Below are 5,114 nucleotides of genomic sequence, written 5' to 3'. Positions count from 1 at the left end.
AAAAAAAAAAGCCAAGAGCCCACCCTCTCATAACAGTTATTTAGAATTGCTGTCTGCTGTAGGTCATGCAATAGATCAAAACGTAATACAGCTCCACTGGCTCCCCGCAGCCCCAGCCCTGGAATCAAATCTTTATGTCAGTATATGTTACATAGTATAAACTGATAATATACATTATGAATTTTGTCCTTTTTATCAAAGTCAACATTCTATTTGGTAGTGTTGCCTTTGCTGTGGGACAATGATCTTGTACCCTTTAAAGATTTGTCAGCTGTATTTCTTTAATAAAATGCTGATTGGCCAGTAGCCAGGCAGGAAATATAGGCGGGGCAACAAGAACAGGAGAATTCTGGGAAGAGGAAAGACTCAGTCTGCATTCGTAACCCAGACACAGAAGAAGCAAGATGAGAATGCCTTGCTGATAAAAGGTACCAAGCCATGTGGCTAACACAGACGAGAATTATGGGTTAAGATGTAAGATATGAGTTAATAAGAAGCCTGAGCTTATAGGCCAACCAGTGTATAATTAATGTAGACTTCTCTGTGTTTGGGACTGAATGGCTGCAGGCCCGGGAAGGACAGAAATCTAAGGCAGTGTGCCTTAAAGGAATTATCTTGTAAGGAAATCTGTTAAAGTGGAAATTTTAGATTTCCTTCAACTAAATGAAATATTCATTTTCTTCCATAGCTGAACCACTGGAGTAGTCTCAACACTGTAGTTGTTGCTCCTTTGTGAGTCTGTGTTAAGCCTAAAGAGAGCCCCGTTTGGGGAACTAGACCAGACTTCTTGACTCCAGGAGTTGCCCGCTCCCTGGGACCTACATCATGGCACCCAGAAGTATCATGGAAGACAAGATGCTTGTGTACCAAGTCTTGAACCTCAAATCTGCAAGAGTGGAAACACTGAAGATTTTGAGGACCCAAATCATCTTACCATGTCTTCCCTCCAGATCAGCTTTGAAAGTAGAAAGGAAATATTGTGAGATTGTTGTATTAATAGCATTTTTAACGTAATTCTTTATTGATCTTTTGGGAATTTCACATCATGCACCCCAATCCTGCTCACCTCCCAGTCCTTCCATATCTGTCCCTCACCCTGCAGTGTCTCCCCTAAAAAAAAAAATTAAGAACAAAACAACCACCGAGTTCCTTCGTCTTTGCTGCCTCTCCACCCCCCCCCCCCGCATTTGTGTTAGCATCATTTAGAGCTGTGGTGTATTGTTCAGTACACCCTTTTGTCCATCAGCCCACCAGTACACAGGACCAGGCACCTTCCATAGTTGCTCTAGCAACAGGCACTAAAGTGCCTTTTAAGGAATTTCTCATCAAGTGGCAGGTGGTTCCCTCATCAAAAAACTTGGGTTCTTTTGGTTGAAGATTTAAATATGCATGTAGAAGGAAGTTTTTTTAAAAAAGAAAGAAAGATAAATGGGTGGATAGATAGATAGATAATAGATAAATAGATCGATGATGGATGGATAGATGATAAATAGATAGATGATAGATAGATAGATGATAGATGGATAGATATATAAATAGATAAATGATAGATGATAGATAGATGATAAACAGATAGATAGATGATAGATTAGATAGATAGATAGATAGATAGATAGATAGATAGATAGATAGATAGCTCCGAAATTAATTAAGAGCATTTGCTCTTGCAAAGGACCTGGGTTTGGTTCTTAGCGCCCACTTGACAAGTTGCAGCAGTCCATAATTCCAATTCCTGGGATCTGATGCCTTTTTCTAACACCCACACCAGGCATGCACAAGGTGCACTTGCATACATGCAGACAAAACACTCATACACATAGAAATAAATCTTTGAAAAATAATTGAATATGGAAGAACAGAAAAGCAAAGCTCAGTATGAAACAATGTGGCTCCGTATGGAGAAGGTTGTGCGTGGTGGTGGTTCTTACTCCGCTGACTGTGTTGTAAGGCAGCACCTTCACTTCCTAGGACTGCTTTTGACAGCACCGTTTACCTGTGAGCAATCAGAACATGAAACACTGAACTGGGCACTCAGCTGCCATGGCAGGCACAGTCTTTTGGTGTACAGGGCTGTGTCTAGCTGGAGCTGCTGTCAATCATAAAGTTAGCTACAGTCAGGGCTGACAGCTGTCTTCCTAATGAATAGAGAGCACGCCTGAGAAAGTGTCTGAGCTAGCATAGAGGGGGTATTTCATAAAACTAAGTTTACTCTGTGCATATGCAAATGGTATGTATGACTTCATACTAAATGTGGGTGTAATAGTTACATCCAAATGTGTAGATTGCATTGCAGTATAGAGTTTACCTCTCTCAGAGTATGATGGTACATATCTGTAATCCAAGCACTCAGGAGACCAGAAGTAGAAGAATCGTTAGTTTGAAGCTAGCCTGGGCTACATGGCAAGGACACTGACTTCAAACTAAGAGTCTATTTCTTATTAAGGGTCATGGTAAAATAAACCTGTTTCAAAGATACTGACTTTGGGAAACTTAATGCCAGAATGACTTGTAAGGGATCACTAACTGCAGACCACCACAGCTTATCCAGCCACCCAAGCTAAGAGTGGTACTTCTCAACTGTAATCCCAGCACTAGGGAGGAGGCAGGAGGATCACCAAAAGTTGGAGGCTAGGCTAGGCTATGCAGTTCCAGGCCAGCCTGCACTAAGAGTGAGACTCTGTCTCATGAAAACAGAACAAGGGGTCAGTGTGTATGATGTCAGCGCTGGATAAGCAGAGCGAGGAGGACGCCTGGGTCTGGCTGGCCCAGTCTAATCAAATTGGTGAGCTCCAGGTTCTGCGAGTGATCCTGTCTCAAATAATATGGTGAAAAGCAGCCGAGAAAGACACGTGTGTCAACTTCTGGCCTCCGCATACTCACAAATAACCCACACACATGCACAAACCAAGGCCTATAGTAAACAGACGGCTTGGCTAATGTCACATGCCTGAGTAGCTATTATGTTGGAAGTAGAATATGAGCTAGCTAACAGTCTGGGATATCTTTCCCCACAGTTAATGGAGCCCGCCACCAACTCTGTGGTATACAGAAGTTGTCAAATATGCAGCTATATCTAAATTATGGTAAACTTTCCCACAGATGGTGTGTGAAATCAGAATCACCTTGTCACAGGAAGTTAGGACTCATATATGGCCTTCCTTCCCTGGCCCAACCTTCCCGTGTATAATTTCTTCCTTCTCTGGCCCAAACTTCCCGTGTATAATTTCTTTTAGCAGAACTGGATACATCCCCTGCTCTCCACTGGAAATTTCCCTGCCTGTTCTGGATTCAGGAATCTATACCAATCAAAAGGGTTCTGGCTGGGTGGTGGTGGCGCACGCCTTTAATCCCAGCACTTGGGAGGCAGAGGCAGGTGGATCTCTGTTAGTTCGAGACCAGCCTGGTCTACAGAGCTAGTTCCAGGACAGGCTCCAAAACCACAGAGAAACCCTATCTCGAAAAACCACAAAAAAAAAAAAAAAAAAAAAAAGGTTTCTGGCCAGTCAATGGTGGTGCATGCCTTTAGTCTCAGCACTCAGGAGACAGAAACAGGTAGACCTCTCTCTATGAGTTTGAGACCAGCCTGGTCTACAGAGTGAGTTCCAGGACAGCCAGGGCTACACAGAGAAACTCTCTCTTGAAAAACCAGAAAATAGAAAAAGAAAGAAAGAAGAGAAGAGAAGAGAAGAGAAGAGAAGAGAAGAGAAGAGAAGAGAAGAGAAGAGAAGAGAAGAGAAATGAAAAGAAAAGAGAAGAGAAGAAGAAGAAAGGGCAAGGGTTCTGTATGGTAGGATCACTTTGAAATCCAAGGACTTACTAGCATAAATTACGTTCCTGCTGATTCAAGCTGGGCGTGCCATTTGAAAAATGTTGGTCCTTTTAGATTTCCTCCCCTCGCCTAAGCCAGCTCCAAGCATGGCCATACTTGTGTTTTGCAAACCATGCCCCGTCTTCACAGGATGTTCATGTAGTTGGGAGTTTGACTTTGCCAGCGGTAGCAGAGAGTGGGAGCAGCTAAGTTGGAGTAGATGGCTGTTCTGACTGGCTCAGCCACTTTGTTTAAGATGCCAGAGATGGCTCAGTGGATGAAATGCTTGCCACACACACATGACCAGGGTCTGATTCTTAGAACTTAGGTTAAGGTAGAAAGAGAGAGCTGACTCTACCAAGTTGTCCTTTGACCTCTCTCTTTCTCTCTCTCTCTTACACACTCATAACACACATAATAATAAAATATTAAAAATAATACATGTCTAGCTTTTTAAATTTTTTTAGACTTTAATGTTTTATTGTATGAGTGTTTTCCTGCATGCATGTATGTGTACTGTGCATGTGCCTAGTACCCAAGGAAGTCAGAAGAGAGTATAGGATTCCCTGGAACTAGACTTACGGAAGGTTGTGAGCCACCATGTGGGTGCTGGGAACCGAACCCCAGGTCCTCTGCAAGAGCAACAAGTGCCATTAACCACTGAGCCATCTCCTCAGCTCCACATGTCTAGCTTCCTAATTACAAGCCTGTTTCAGGTTGGTGAGAATGTTATTTCCATATGTGGGTGTGTTTTACATACGATTTGTAAAAAACGTAACAGTGAAGACTATTACAACAATAGTCTTGGGGGCATCAGGCATCTATTGAACTACCTCAGTGGCCACTTCGGTGTTTTATTGGCTTGGAATTGGAAGTAATTTGGCCTTTCATCTTTGGGGGGAAAGTAAATTTGTTGCCTCTCGTGAAATTAAGATCTCACATCTTAACCATGCGAACTGTATACTGTGTGCTCCTGCATATCTGATAAAGACACAAAGCTAGCTTACTTCATAGGGCTAACCTCTAGTAGTGCAGTTTCTCCTCTCGCTGGTCTTCATCGAAAAAACAAGACAGCGCTTGCTTTATAGGACCCAGTTATGATGACTATTGTAAGCTAATCTAGACCAGGAAAGGTATGGACTTCTACAGGAATGAATGCAAGCTGGAGTTTTACTTCATAGCTGCCTCCTTAGAGCCCACAACAGTAGCGCTGGTGTAGCTGGATGAACCCCGAGAGTGGACTGTGATCTCGGTGGAGACGGTGTTCTTTTTTTTTTTTTTAATTTATTTATTTATTGAGGATTTC

At 42.6% G+C, this 5,114-nt stretch overlaps 1 protein-coding gene across 1 annotated transcript in view; it reads left to right on the top strand.

Annotated features, from left to right (window-relative positions):
- The window catches only part of Tmem260 (transmembrane protein 260), a 74,247-nt gene extending 73,493 nt beyond the window's left edge, over positions 1-754 (top strand). The window contains exon 17 of the transcript XR_003376738.1: positions 689-754. The gene's annotated coding sequence lies outside the window, so the exon portion shown is untranslated. The remainder of the gene's footprint in view (positions 1-688) is intronic.
- The last annotated feature ends 4,360 nt before the right edge of the window (positions 755-5,114 follow it).

This window comes from Microtus ochrogaster, unplaced genomic scaffold (genome assembly GCF_000317375.1).
Source record: "Microtus ochrogaster isolate Prairie Vole_2 unplaced genomic scaffold, MicOch1.0 UNK105, whole genome shotgun sequence".
NCBI classification, from domain to species: Eukaryota; Metazoa; Chordata; class Mammalia; order Rodentia; family Cricetidae; genus Microtus; species Microtus ochrogaster.
Note: the sequence above shows the minus strand (reverse complement) of the source record. Positions and strands in the feature narration are given on the sequence as shown.